This window comes from Sus scrofa, chromosome 3 (assembly GCF_000003025.6).
Source record: "Sus scrofa isolate TJ Tabasco breed Duroc chromosome 3, Sscrofa11.1, whole genome shotgun sequence".
NCBI classification, from domain to species: Eukaryota; Metazoa; Chordata; class Mammalia; order Artiodactyla; family Suidae; genus Sus; species Sus scrofa.
In genome coordinates, this window is record NC_010445.4 from 42,484,659 (window position 1) to 42,500,390 (window position 15,732).

Below are 15,732 nucleotides of genomic sequence, written 5' to 3' on the forward strand. Positions count from 1 at the left end.
CGGAAGCCTGTTGCCTCACTGGGCTAGCATGTCACCTATCACCCCCCTGCTGCACCATGCTTCCCACTGTTTTACAATCTTCAGGTTGTATTATTATCTACTCTGTTGTATGAGTACTGGGGGCCAGAATCTCATCCCCTCTCCTCTTTGCTTAGGGTAGCTGCAACCTGCATAGTCATCAGGCTTCTGCTCATTTGGGAGGGCCCTGCACCTGGCTGAATGCTCTTCTTTCACCGTCCGATCTTAATTTTTTTTTCTCTCTCTCTTTTTAGGGCTGCACCTGCAGCATATGGAAGTTCTCAGGCTAGGGGTTGAATCAGAGCTTCAGCCCCTGGCCTATGCCACAGCCACAGCAACTCAGCATCTGAGCCACATCTGTGACTTAAACCACAGCTTACTGCAACACCAGTGAGTGGGGCCAAGGATCAAACCCGAATCCTCATGGATCCTAGTCAGGTTCATTAACCAATGAGCCATGAGCCATGAAGGGAACTCCAGTATTTTCATCTTTGAACTTGTGTGTTATAAGTGAAGGTGGGTGTGACAAGGAGCAGGCATGGGGTCCCCAGTGGTCCCACCACCCACCATCCTCTTGCTTCCCTGGGACAGGTTCTTTCCGGTGACCAGGCCCTGACCAGCCTCCCCTGTCACCTACCTGACACAGTGACAGGTCTTGTTGGCCGGGGAGGCTGGGTGTGGGCATGGGAGGGTTGGGGTCAGGTGTGCATACCTGGGATGTCTAGGGGCAGGAGGGTGGGCAGTGCAGCAGCCATTCAAGCTTTGAGTATGGCTTTGGTTTAAAGGCACCTCTGGTGATGGCCATGAATGGAGAGACTCTGATTTCCTCAGAGACCCCACCAAGCAGGCAGCCAGGCAGCCCATGTGCCCATGAACATCTGTACCCCTGCAAATGCCTTGAGCCCAGGAGCGTTCCTGCTGCTGGTTCTGACCTTGAGATTCTCTCTTCTTCCTCCCAACCTTCCTGGGTCCAGTTTGCATTGCCCTCCCTACGAAATATAGATTGTGTGACTTTGTATAACTTTGGTGAGTTAAATGCTCTTACATTTGCATTTAAAACTGGCATTGCACACTATAAAGACTAACAAAGTCATGCTAATAATTCAAATGTTCAATTTTACTTTATTATGAATGAAATTAAATAGCAGATGTAAGACATCATGGCAAGTCAAGAGAGAGACCATGGGAGAAAGACAAAAAGCTTTGTCTTCCCCCTTCTGCTTTTTTTTTTTTTGCTTTTTAGGGCTATACCTGCAGTATATGGAAGTTCCTTGGCTAGGGGTTGAATCAGAGCTGCAGCTGCCAGCCTACACCACAGCCATAGCCATGCCAGATCCAAGCTGCATCTGTGATCTACAGTGGATCCTTTTTTTTTTTTTTTGCCATTTCTCGGGCCGCTCCCACGGCACATGGAGGTTCCCAGGCTAGGGGTCGAATCAGAGCTGTAGCTGCCAGCCTATGCCAGAGCCACAGCAACGTGGGATCTGAGCCATGTCTGCGACCTACACCACAGCTCACGGGAACTCCTACAGTGGATCCTTAACCCAGTGAACGAGGCCAGGTATCTAACCCACATCCTCATGGATACTAGTCGGGTTCTTAACCCGCTGAGCCATGGTGGGTTCTTTCCAAAGCATCTTGGCAAAGCCAGAAAGACTGCAGGCCTAGAGCAGATGTGCAAGCCTGGAGTCAGTGCCCTGCAGCTCTGACCAAGCCCAAGAGAACAACCTTTTATTAGCCAGGAAGAAACTTAAAAACGACTGGAGTTCCCACTGTGGCCCAGTGGGTTAATCTATCTGCAGTGGCTCAGGTTGCTGCAGGGGTGCAGGTTCCATCCCCTGCCCTGTGCAGTGAGTTAAGGATTTGGTGTTGCCGCAGCTGTGCCTCAGATTCAATCCCTGGCCCAGGAACTTTCATGTGTCACAGGTGCAGCTATAAAAAAAAGAACAACTAGTTGGTTTCTATTAACAGTTAGATGATTTCAAGGGAGAAAGAAAGCCTATAGGAACATAAAACTGCCCCAAATGAAAAACTTTAGGCCTAAATGGGAATCATTTGTTCGTGTCAAGTATTTTCCCTTAAGTTTTGTACTGCCCCCTCTCACTGAGTCATATTTACTTCATGTGTCTTTTGAGAACCAAGTCATTTCAAGGCTGAAGTCCCCATGCTCCAATCCCAGTCCACACTGCCTTCCTCCATCCCCAGAGGCAACATCATCCTGAATTTGCTTTCCTGCAGCCCACACTTTCTTAGCTTTTTTTTGTTTGTTTTTTCTGGGGCCGCACCCACGGCATATGGAGGTTCTCAGGCTAGGGGTCTAATCAGAGCCGTAGCCACCGGCCTACACCATAGCCACAGCAACGCCAGATCCGAGCCGTGTCTGCAACCTACATCACAGCTCAACGGCAACACTGGATCCTTAACCCACTGAGCAAGGCCAGGGATCGAACCCACAACCTCATAGTTCCTTAACCACAGAGCCACGACAGGAACTCCTTTCTTCTTTTTTTCCTTAGCTTTTCAATGTTAGTGCAAGTGTCCATTTCTAAGTTCACACAAAGGACCGTATACTGTGTGTGAAGCCTGTCACTTCCTTTGGGCATTCAACATTGTGCCTGTTAATTCATCCTTGTTGATGTGTAGATTTAGTTCATTCTTTTTTTTAGTTTTATTGCATTCCATTGCATTAATATACCACAATACATTAAATGCTTTTCTGAGTTGTAGACATCTGATTTTTGACAATTAAAAGCAATGCTTCATAGTTCCTTGGTGGCTCAGTGGGTTAAGGATCCAACATTGTCACTGTTGTGGCTCCAGTTACCGCTGTGGCACAGGTTTGACCCCTGGCCCAGGAACTTCTGCATGCCACAGGTGTGGCCAAAATATAAATGAATAAATAAAAAATAAAAGCAAGGCTTCAGTGAATACTCCTGCACCAGTGGCCCGTTAGTGACGACTCTTTCTGTTATTTTACTACTATTTACAGTATATACTAATACCACAAACATTAAAAAATTTTTAAATGAGCCAGGGGCTATGAAAAATGTCTTTGTGCCAGTAAATTTGCAAGTCTGATGAAACATAAATATCTAGAAAAATACAACAACTAAACTGACTCAATAAGGAATTCCTGAATAATCCTATAACTATTCAAGTAATAAAATCAGTAATTAAAAATCTTCCCCCACACACAAAAAAATCCCAGTACAGTTTTACCTGAAAGTGCTACCAGACTGGGAAGGAACTCATAATTCCAATATTTCACAAACTTTCCAGCAGATACAAAAAGAAAAAACATTCTCTGTTCATTTTATGAAGCTATCATAATTTGCCTTATGTGGGAAAGGCAAATTACAGACCAGGCTTCTCATGAACTAGGTTGCAGTACTCCAAAACAGAACATTAGTAAACCAAATCCGGCCAGGCATAAGAAAGGTAAGACATCATGGTGGAGCTGAACTTATCTCCCCAGTTTAAAATGTCATATCTGCCTAATACCCAGTGTTCATCCCACATGGAATATGCCAGGGCATTCTGGTGTGTTCTATCCTTTGTCTATGTCTGAGCTAATACCTCATTACCATGTATTCTTATGCTTCCCTACTATATTCATTTCCTGTGGCAGCTGCAACAAATTTCCACAAACTTGGTGAAACAAAAAGTTTTTTAGAGAAAGCAACAAGTTTTATTATCATTAAAGTGACCATATTTTCCTTTTTTTTTTTTTGAAGTAAGTTTTTGGCTTTATTTTTATTTTTTAAAATACTTTAAAATGATTTCTATGGTTTCCATTAAAGTTGCTTTACAGTGTTCTGTCAATTTCTACTGTACAGCAAAGTGACCCGGTTTTATATATATATATATATATATATATATATATATATATATATATTCTTTTTTTTAGGCCTTAACTTGGGTATGGGCTTTATATATTTTTTAATCATATAATTTTTTAATATACTCAATGAATTATTACATTTGTAGTTGTACAATGATCATCACAATCCTATAGGATTTCCATCCCACAACCCCAGCGCATCACCCCACTCACCAAAATCCCTCCTTTGAAGACCATAAGTTTTTCAAGTCAGTATCTATTCTTCAAAGTATCTATTCTGGCTGTTTTTCAGATTCCACATGTCCGTGAAAGCATTTGATGTTGGTGTCTCATTGTATGGCTGACTTCACTTAGCATGATAGTTTCTAGGTCCATCCATGTTGCAAAAAATGCCGGTGTTTCGTTCTTTTTAATGGCTGAGTGATATTCCGTTGTGTATATGTGCCACATCTTCTGGATCCACTCCTCTGTCGATGGACATTGAGGTTGTTTCCATGTCTTGGCTATTGAAAATAGTGCTGCAGTGATCATCGGAGTACATGTGTCTTTGCGAGTCATGGTTTTCTCTGGATAGATGCCCAGGAGTGGGATGGCTGCATCAAATGGTTGTTCTATGTTTAGTTTTCTCAGAAATCTCCATACTGCTTTCCACAGGGGTTGCACCAATTTACAATCCCACCAACAGTGTAATAAGGTTCCTTTCCCTCCACACCCTCTCCAGCACTTATTGCTTGTAGACTTTTGGATGGTGGCCATTCTGGCTGGTGCGAGGTGGTACCTCATCGTGGTTTTGATTTGCATCTCTCTAAGAATGAGTGATGTTGTTTGCATGTGTCTTTTGGCCATCTGTATGTCTTCTTTGGAGAATTGTCTGTTTAGATCTTCTGCCCATTTTTGGACGGGGTTGTTTGTTTTTTTGGTATGGAGCTGCAGAAGGTGTTTATAAATTTTGGAGATGAATCCCTTGTCAGTCGATTCATTTGCACAGATTTTCTCCCCCTCTGTGGGTTGTCTTTTTGTGTTGTTTAGGGTTTCCTTTGCTGTGCAGAAACTTTGAAGTTTGATTAGGTCCCATTTGTTTATTTTTGTTTTTATTGTCGATACTCTAAGAGGTGGATCTGTGAAGATGTTGCGGTTGTTTATATGTCAGAGAGTGTTTGGCCTATGTTTTCCTCTGAGTGTTTTACAGTGTCTGGTCTTATATCTAGGTCTTTAATCCATTTTGAGGTTACTTTTGTGTGTGGTGTTAGGGAGTGTTCTAATTTCATTCTTTTCCATGTGGCTGTCCAGTTTTCCCAGCACCACTTATTGAACAAGCTGTCCTTTCTCCATTGTATATCCTTGCGTCCTTTGTCATAGATGAGTTGGCTGTAGGTGCGTGGGTTGAATTCTGGGCTTTCTAGCCTGTTGCACTGATCTATATTTCTGTCTCTGTGCCAGTACCGTACGGTTTTGTTGACTGTTGCTTTGTCGTGTAGTCTGAAGTGAGGGAGCCTGATTCCTCCAGCTCCATTTTTCTTTTTCAGGATGTCTTTGGCTATTCTGGGTCTTTTGTGCTTCCAAACACACTTTAAGATATTTTATTCACGTTCTGTGAAAAATGACCTTGGTAATTTGATAGGGATTGCATTGAATCTGTAGATTGCCTTGGGTAGTAGAGTCATTTTGATGCTATTGACTCTTCCACTCCAAGAGCATGGTATGTCTTTCCATCTCTTTGTGTCGTCTTTGATGTCTTCCATCAGTGTCTTACAGTTTTCAGAGTACAGGTCTTTTGTCTCTTTAGGTAGGTTTACTCCTAGGTATTTTATTCTTTTGGATGCGATGGTAAACGGGATTGGCTCCCTAATTTCTCTTTCTGCTCTTTCATTGTTAGTATATAGACATGCCGTCGATTGCTGTGTATTAATTTTGTATCCTGCGACTTTGCCGAATTCATGGATGAGCTCTAACAGGTTTCTGGTAGAGTCTTTAGGATTCTCTAGGTAAAGTGTCATGTCATCTGCAAATAGTGACAGTTTTACTTCTTCCTTTGCAATTTAGATTCCTTTTATCTCTTTTACTTCTCTGATTGCTGTGGCTATGACTTCCAAAACTCTGGTGAAGAGTAGTGGCGAGAGCGGACATCCTTGTCTTGTTTCTGAGCTTGGTGGGAATTCTTTCAGCTTTTCACCACTGAGAAAGATGTTCGCTGTGGGTGTGTCATATATGGCCTTTATGATGTTGAGGTAGGTTCCCTCTGTGCCCACTTTCTGAAGGGTTTTTAATCAGAAATGGGTGTTGGATTTTGTCAAAGGCTTTTTCCGCATCTATCGAGAGGATCGTGTGGTTTTTATTCTTCAGGTTGTTAATGTGGTGTATCACACTGATGGACTGGTGGATATTGAAGAGCCCTTGCATCCCTGGGATAAATCCCACTTGATCCTGATGTACAATCCTTGTAATGTATTGTTGGATGCGGTTTGCTAGTATTTTGTTGAGGATTTTTGCATCGATGTTCATCAGTGAAATTGGCCTGTAGTTTTCTTTTTTTGTGGAATCTTTGTCTGGTTTTGGTATCAGGGTGATGGTGGCCTCATAGAATGAGTTTGGGAGTGTCCCTTCCTCTGCAATTTTTTGAAATAGTTTCAGAAGGAGAGGTGTTAGCTCTTCTCTAAATGTTTGATAGAATTTGCCTGTGAAGCCATCTGGTCCTGGACTTTTGTTTGTTGGAAGTTTTTTAATCACAGTTTCCATTTCAGTTTGTGTGATGGGTCTATTCATCTTTTCTATTTCATCTTGGTTTAGTCTTGGAAGATTGTACCTTTCTATGAGTTTGTCTGCTTCTTCTAGGTTTTCTGTTTTATTGGCATGTAGTTGCGTATGGTAGTCTCTTATGATCCTTTGTATTTCTGTGATGTCTGTTGCTACTTCTCCTTTTTCATTTCTAGTTTTACTGATTTGAGTCCTCTCTCTTTTTTTTTCTTGATAAGTCTGTCTAAGGGTTTATCAATTTTGTTGATCTTTTCAAAGAACCAGCTTTTTGTTTCATTGATCTTTTCTATGGTTTTCTTCATTTCTATTTCATTGATTTCTGCTCTGATCTTTATGATTTCTTTCCTTCTACTAACTTTAGGTATTGTCTGTTCTTCTCTCTCTCAAGCTGCCTTAGATGTAAAGTTATTAGCATGTTTATTTGAGCTTTTTCTTGTTTCCTGAGGTGGGCTTGTACGGCTATAAACTTTCCTCTTAGCACAGGTTTTGCTGCATCCCACAGGGTTTTGGAGTGTCGTGTCTTTGTTGTCATTTGCTGCTAGGCATTTTTAAATTTCCTCTGATTTCTTCAGTGATCCATTGGTTGTTTGGTAGCATGTTGTTTAGTCTCCATGTTGTTTGTGTGTTTTGCATTTTTTTCCTGTTGTTGATTTCCAGTCATATAGCATTGTGGTCGGAAAAGATGCTTGATATGATATTAATTTTCTTGAAGTTACCAGTGTTGGATTTGTAGCCCAGAATGTGATCAGTCTTAGAGAATGTTCCATGTGCACTTGAGAAGAACGTGTATTCTGTTGCTTTTGGATGGAATGTCCTATAAATATCTATTAAGTCCCTCTGGTTTAATGCTCATCGAGGGCCTGTGTTTCCTTTGATTTTCTGTGTGGTTGATCTGTCCAGTGCTGTAAGTGGGGTGTTAAAGTCCCCCACTCTTACTGTGTTATTGTCGATTTGTCCTTTTAAGGTTGTTAGCAGTTGCCTTATATATTGTGGTGAACCTGCGTTGGGTGCGTAGATGTTTAAAATTGTTATATCTTCTTCTTGGATTGATCCTTTGATCATTATGTAATGTCCTTCTTTGTCCCTTAAAATATTCTTTATTTTATTTTATGTTTATCTTTTTGCCATTTCTTGGGCCGCTCCTGCAGCATATGGAGGTTCCCAGGCTAGGGGTCGAATCAGAGCCATAGCCACTGGCCTATCCACTGCCACAGCATAGTGGGATCTGAGCCGTGTCTGCAACCTACACCACAGCTCACAGCAATGCTGGATCCTTAACCCACTGAGCAAGGCCATGGCTCTAACCCACAACCTCATGGTTCCTAGTCGGATTTGTTAGCCACGACAAGAACTCCATATTCTTCATTTTAATGTCTATTTTCTCTGACATGAGTATTGCTACTCCAGCTTTCTTTCGATTCCCATTTGCTTGAAATATTTTCTTCCATCCTCTCACTTTCAATTTGTATGTGTTCCTAGAAGTGAAGTGGGTCTCTTGAAAGCAGCATATATATGGATTTAGTTTTTGTATCCATTCAGCCAGTCTATGTCTTTTGGTTGGGGCATTTAGGCCATTAACATTTAAGGTAATTATTGATATGTATGTTCTAACTGCCATTTTATTAATTGCTTTGGATTTGTTTTTGTTGCTCTTTCTTCTTCCCTTCTTCTCTTGTTCCCTCCTCTTTTGGTTTTAGGCTATCTTTAGTGTTTTATGAGTTGATTTTTCTTATTTGTGTGTGTTTCTCACTTGTAGATATTTGGTTTGCAGTTATTTTGAAGTTTTGATATGAGTCTGTATATATATGAGATTGTTTTAAGTTGTTGGTCTCTCTCTTTTTTTTTTTTTTTTTGTCTTTTTGTCTTTTGTTGTTGTTGTTGTTGTTGATGTTATTGTTGCTATTTCTTGGGCCGCTCCCTCCGCATATGGAGGTTCCCAGGCTAGGGGTCGAATTGGAGCTGTAGCCACCGGCCTACGCCAGAGCCACAGCAACGCGGGATCCGAGCCGCGTCTGCAACCTACACCACAGCTCACGGCAACGCCGGATCGTTAACCCACTGAGCAAAGGCAGGGACCGAACCCGCAACCTCATGGTTCCCAGTCAGATTCGTTAACCACTGCACCATGACGGGAACTCCAAGTTGTTGGTCTCTTAATTGTAAGTTCATCTCCAGTGTCCTGCATTTGTACCCACCTCTTCTCATGATTTCTGGTTTTGGTGGCATAATTGTGCATGGATGATTTTATATCTTTGCTGTATATATACCTTTACTGGTGAGCCTTGTCATTTGTGGTATTTTTGTTTCCTGTTGCTGTCTTTTCTTTTCTGCCTAGAGAAGTTCCTTTTGTATTTGTTCTAAGGCTGGTTTAGTGTTGCTGAATTCTCTCAGCTTTTGCTTATCTGTGAAGCTTTTGATTTCTCCTTCAAATCTGAATGAGAACCTTGCTGGGTAAAGTAATCTTGGTTGGAGGTTTTTTCCTTTCATCATGTTAAGTATATCATGCCACTCTTTTCTGGCCTGCAGAGTTTCAGATGAAAAATTTGCCGATAACCTTATTGGGGTTCCCTTGTATGTTCTTTTTTCTTTTCCCTATCTGCTTCCAAGATTTTCTCTTTGTCTTTAATTTTGGTCAGTTTGATTAATATATGTCTCAGTGTATTCCTCCTTGGGTTTATTTTATATGGTACTCATTGTGCTTCCTGGATTTGAGTGAGTGGTTCCTTTCACATGTTAGGGAAGTTTTTGGCTATTATCTCTTGGAATATTTTTTCTGTCTCCTTCTCTCTCTCTTTTCCTTCTGGCACCCCTATAACACAGATGTTGATGCATTTAACGTTGTCCCTCAGTTCTCTGAGATTCTCTTCATTTGTTTTCAATCTTTTTTCTCTTTTCTGTTCTGCATCCATAATTTACTAATATGTCCTCTGCCTCACTTATTCATTCTTCTGCCTCCTCTATTCTGCTGTTAGCTGCTTCTAATGAATTTTTTATTTCAGTTATTATATTTAGCATCTCTTCTTGTTTAAGTTTTATATCTTGTATCTCTGTGGTCAGTGTTTCCTGTAAGTTATCCATCTTTGCCTTCAGTTTATTTCCAATGTCTTGCATCATCTTTAGCATCAGTAGTCTGAAGTCTTTTTCCTGGAGGCTGGGAATCTCCTGATCACTTAGCTGATTTTCTGGGGTTTTTCCTTTCTCCCTCATCTGAGTTATAGTTCTGGCTTTTCATTTTTATAGGTTTTTGTTTTGGTGGCCTTTTGACAGATAATAGAGTTGTAGCCTCTCTTACTTCTGGGGTCTGCCCCCCCCTTGTGGCTGAAGTCAGTATGGGGGCTTGCTGTAGGTTTCCTGGTGGGAAGGACTGTTGCCTGCCCACTGGTAGGTGGAGCTGATTCCTACCCCTATGGTGGGTGGGGCTTTGTCTCTGGGTGGGATTAGAGGTGGGGCTGTGTTCCTTGGTGGCCTTTAGGCAGCCTTTTTACTGATGGGTGGGGCTTTGGTCCAACCAGGATTGTTGTTTGCCCTGGGGCTTCTCAGCTGATGTGTGGGACCAGATTTTCCCAAAGTGGCCACCTCCAGAGAAAGGCATGCTGCTGAATATTCCCAAGAGCTTTGCTTCCAGTGTCCTTCCCTCACAACAAGCCACATTCACCCCTGTTTTCCCAAGAGGTCCTCCAAGAACTGCAGTCAGGTTTGACCTAGATTCCTGTGGAGACTTTGCTTTGCTCTGGGACCCAGTGCACATGAAAGTATGTGTGTGTCTCTCAAGAATGGGGTCTCCGTTTCCCCCAGTCCTGTGGAGCTTCTGCACACAAGCCCCACTGGCCTTCAATACCAGATGCTCTGGGGGCTCTTTCTCCAAGTGCCAGATCCTCACACGTGGGAGTTTGATGTGGGGCTCAGAAGTCTCACTCCTGTAGGTGCGTCTCTGTGAACCAGTTACTTTCCAGTCTGTGGGGCTTCCCACCCTGGAGGTATGGGATTGCTTATTTCGTGTAATCTCCCCTCCTACCTCTGATGTGGCCTCCTCTTTGCCTTTGGGAGTAGGATATCTTTTTGAAGGTTTCTGGTCCATTTGGTTGAAGATTGCTCAGCATTTGGTTGTAAATTTTTGTTGTTTTTAGGAGAGAAATTGAGCTCCAGTCCTTCTATTCTGCCATCTTAATCCCTCTCAGGTATGGGCCAGCTGCAGGTCTTGGTCAGGCTTCTATGCACTGCTGAAGGCACCCTGAGTCTGGACTCACTGAGGTTCAGGTTCTTTTTGCTCCATGCAGAAGGAATTCGTCGACAGACAAAGTGATAAGCAAGAAACAGATTATTAGGATAGGTCACTTGTAAGAGCTGCAAACAGGCAGGCGAGGAAGCTCTCTCTATATACATTCTTTTTCTCACATTATCCTCTATCATGTTCCATCATAAGTGATTAGATATAGTTCCCAGTGCTACACAGCAGGATCTCATTTCTAATCAATTCCAAAGGCAATAGTTTGTATCTATGAACCCCAAGCTTCTAGTCCATCCCACTCCCTCCCCTTCCCCCTTGGTAGCCCCAAGTCTGTTCTCCATGTCCATGAGTTTCTTTTCTATGGAAGGTTCATTTGTGCCATATATTAGATTCCAGATATAAGTGATATCATGTGGTATTTGTCTTTCTGTTTCTGACTTAACTTCATTTAGTATGAGAGTCTCTAGTTGCATCCATGTTACAAACAAAAATTTATACTCTCACTCTCTGGAGGCCAGAAGCCTGAAATTAAGGTGTGGGCAGGGATCTACCCCTTTCAGAGACTCTAGAGGAGGGTCCTTTCCATCTCTTCTAGCTTCTGAAGGCACCAGGCGTCTCATGGCTTGTGGCCGTGTCACTCCAATCTCTGCCTCCATCCTCATCCATCGTCATCCGGTCTTCCCCTCTGTGTATCTCTATGTCTCGACTTTCTCTTGAAAGTCATTGGATTTAGGGCCCATCCTAATCTAGGATGGTCTCACCTTCAGCTCCATCACCTAATGACATCTGCAAAGACCCTAATTCCAAATGAGGCCACACTCCCGGGCACGGAGGTGTATCTTTGGACATATCTTTCTGAGGGACCTGATTCAACCCACAGCACTCACTTGGTCACCATTTCACCCTTGGTCTTTTTTTTTTTTTTTTTTTTTTTCCAATGTGTCTTAATTCTTGGACTTTTAGTATTTTATGTAATTTTTAAAATCAATTCTCTAGTTTCAAGAAAAGTCCTGTTTTTGTTTTCTATTGCTGGTGTAACAGATTTCTACCACTATACAACTTCTTCGTGGTTTAAAACAAGACAAATCCCATGGAGTTTTTTAGGTCAGTGGTCAGTTTACAGAGTCATGGGGCTAACTAAAATCAAGGTGTCAGCAGGGTTGTGCCACCTCCAAAGGCTCCAGGGGAGAATCTGTTTCCTTGCTCATTTGGGTTGTTGGCAGAATTCACTTCCTGGAGGTTGTAGGGTTGAGGTTTCTGTGTCCTTGCTGGCTGAGGACCTCTCCCAGCCTCTAGAGGACACAGCTTTCCTTGGGGTGACCCCTTCCCATATTCAGAGCCAGCAAAGGGGGTATGGGTGGGGGTGGAGTGGGGCATGTGGAGTCTCTCAGGTCTCTTTGTCTTTTCTGCCTCCTCATCCATTGTCACATCTCTCTGGCTTCTTGGTTTAAGTCTTTTAGATCAACATAATACCCAGCTAAACTCCAAAGTGAAATTCGATATGAAAAGAGAAGTCTCCCAGAATGGCAGGAAATCAAGCCTGAGTTTGTACCTGTCAGGTTGGAGCAGCCCTGGCTTGTCAGTGTCAGCACCATCCTGTGAAAAGTCCTTTGGCAGAGCCATTAGGCCCCCAAGAGAAATCCTAAATGCAAGGCTGTTTCTGCATCTGTGTCCTACCTTAATGCTGATGGGGACATCGGCTAAGCCATTTTTCATTGCTGAAGCCACCCTTGAAGTGTGGAACTAGAAGCAGCAAAGTTGTTTCTTCCTATAAAAAGGGTTGTTTTTCACAACTGAGAGAGAACAGAATCTCCGAGGACTTGGTGGCCTCAGAAACCACGGAAGACATCCTCACTCCTCCTCTCTGCCCCTCTGTCTTCATCTCCCTTGGTCTGTGGCCCCCATCACTGTACATCCCATCTGCTGATGAATGTCCAAGCAGTGGGAAGGGAATGGAGAGAACTGGACTTTCCTCTGCAGTTTGATGATGTCTCTGGGGGAGAGGACAGAGGATCACAGCCGGAGAGAGAAGGAGTTAATGCTGTCCTTGGGCTCTAGGCAGGAGGGTCCTGCCTGCAGCCACCCCTCCCCCCACAAAGGTCCAGTCCTGTGAGATGATGATCTGCACTTGCAGAAACCACCTCTTGTATTCATTCATTCATCTTTTGTTCCACACACTGTGGTCCTCACTCTGTGTCGGGCATCATCTAGTAGTTCTCAGAATGAATTTATGTCTCTGTGGTCAGAGTGTACTCGCTACAGTGGAAGCAGGGCGATGGCCTCCTTCTCACAGCAGCCTTGCTAGATCAAGAGTACCACATGAGGAGTTCCCGTCATGGCGCAGTTGTTAGCGAATCCGACTAGGACCCATGAGGTTGCGGGTTCTGTCCCTGCCCTTGCTCAGTGGGTTAACGATCCGGCATTGCCGTGAGCTGTGGTGTAGGTTGCAGACGCGGCTCGGATCCCGCGTTGCTGTGGCTCTGGCGTAGGCCGGTGGCTACAGCTCCAATTCGACCCCGAGCCTGGGAACCTCCATATGCGGAGGGAGCGGCCCAAGAAATAGCAAAAAAAAAAAAAAAAAAAGAGAGTACCACATGATCTCCATTCTGCAGATGCAACACTGGAGGTTCAGAGCATGGGGACTTGTCTGAGGCTATGCAGTAGTCAGTGGCAGGACCCCAAGGGAAGCACAGGTCATGCACTGTCACTTCCCCTCATGGCCCTCCAGTCCTCAAGGGTCCATACTCTAAGGCTGAAATCCTACCCTGTCTCTGGAAGGCAGGCCCCATGACGTTTCTTTTTTCTTTTTTCTTTTTCTTTTTGTCTTTTTTGCTTTTTCTAGGGCCGCACCCACGGCATATGGAGGTTTCCAGGCTAGGGGGCAAATCGGAGCTGTAGCTGCCAAGCCTATGCCAGAGCCACAGCAAAGCGGGATCCGAGCCATGTCTGCAACCTACACCACAGCTCACAGCAACGCTGGATCCTTAACCCACTGAGCAAGGGCAGGGATCAAACCCGCAACCTCATGGTTAACAAAAAATACAAACGAGGAGGTCCTTAGAACTTGGAGATAAGATCCTTTAACTCTGGGTCCTGCCAGATTCCCTTCAGCAGCCAGCGTCCCTAACCCCACCCTCCAGCTATTGAGGGTGCTGGCTGCTCTCAGCAGCCAGCTGATTCATTAACCACTGAGCCATGATGGGAACTCCCCCATGATCTTTCTTAAAGCCTAGCTGCTGTTTGCACCTTTTCATTCAACAAACACAATCTGCCACATACCATGTTCTAGGGAAGCAAGGCAGTCAAGGAGAAAGAGCTAGAGTTAGACTCTCAACCAGGCTTAATCACGTGATAGTAACCGAGTTCTCCCTAAGCTGAAATGCGTCCTAGTGGGCTGGACAGGGGGATTTTGTGCCAGTGGCTCTCCTCTGGAGGAGGTGGTACAGAATGGCATAGGAGGAAGAATTGTGCCTCTGCCTGATCCCCAGGGTGTGGGAGAGTGAATAGCACCACCCTTCAGTCACTGGCTACTTTCTGAGGAGGGGTGAAGAGGAACGGGCAGTGCCAGCTGAGAGCAGCCAGCACCCTCAATAGCTGGAGGGTGGGGTGAGGGACACTGGCTGCTGAAAGGAATCTGGCAGGACCCAGAGTTAAAGGATCTTATCTCCAAGTTCTAAGGACCTCCTCGTTTGTATTTTTCCACCCAGAGAAGTAGCTACCATTCAATGGTGTATAACAAATCTAGGGATGTATAACAGGTTACCCTAAAATTTAATGGTTAAAATAACAGTGAACAGGAATTCCCCAGTGGCACAGTGGGTTCAGGATCCCATGTTGTCACCACTGTGGCATGGGTAACTTCTGTAGCACAGGTTTGATCCTGGCTCAGGACTTCTCCATGCCATGGGCACAGCCAAAAAAAAATTTTTTTAAGTGAACATTTATCATCCCCTCCAGCTTTTATGGAGGTTCCTAGGCTAGGGGTCAAATCGGAGCTGTAGCTGCCAGCCTACACCAGAGCCACAGCAATGCAGGATCTGAGCCATGTCTGCGACCTATACCACAGCTCACGGCAACGCCAGATCGTTAACCCACTGAGCAAGGGCAGGGATCGAACCCGCAACCTCATAGTTCCTAGTCGGATTTGTTAACCACTGCACCACGACGGGAACTCCCCTTCCAGCTTTTATGGGTCAAAAATTCAGAAGCAGCTTGCAGTTTGTGATTCTGGCTCAGGGTTTCTCATGAGGCACAATCATTTTAGCGGAGGCTGCAGTCTCATTTGAAGTCTTTACTGCAGCTGGGGATCCTGTCTCCAAGGTGATTCGCTCTCTCACAGCAAGCTGGTGCCAGCTCTTGGCTGGGAGCTTCAGCCCCTCCCCACACAAGGCTCAGTATTGCTTGAGCATATTTGTGACATGGCAGCTGGCTCTCCCAGAACGAATGATCCAGGAGAGAAAGGCAAAAGGTTTTTCTATGACCTTACCTCAGAAGACAGATTGCCTCACTTCTACCACCTTCTTTTGGTTATGAGTCACTAGGGAGTTCCCACTGTGGCTCAGTGGGTTAAGGATCTGGCATTGCTGCAGCTGTGGTGGAGGTCGAAGATGCAGCTTGGATTCGATCCCTGGCCTAGGAACTTCCATATGCTGTAGGCGTGGCCAAAAAAGAAAAAGAAAAGGGGAGTCACTGAGCCCAGCCCACACTCAAGTGTGGTGAAGCTAGGCTCCCCCTTTGGGAGAGGAGAGAATAACTGTGGATATATTTTAAGCCACAGCTACTGGCATTTCCAAGCCAGTTTTCCCTCCCAGAGGTCCTGACTCTGCCAAAGCTCCAGGGCTTTCATCCTCTTTGGTTAAGAACTTGGTGAAGGGTTTTTTGAAAATCCATC

The 15,732-nt window shown here is 44.2% G+C and overlaps 1 protein-coding gene across 1 annotated transcript in view; it reads left to right on the top strand.

Moving 5' to 3' along the window:
- Positions 1 to 15,732, top strand: part of FGD3 (FYVE, RhoGEF and PH domain containing 3) — a 130,514-nt gene that overhangs the window by 27,587 nt on the left and 87,195 nt on the right. The window lies entirely within an intron of this gene.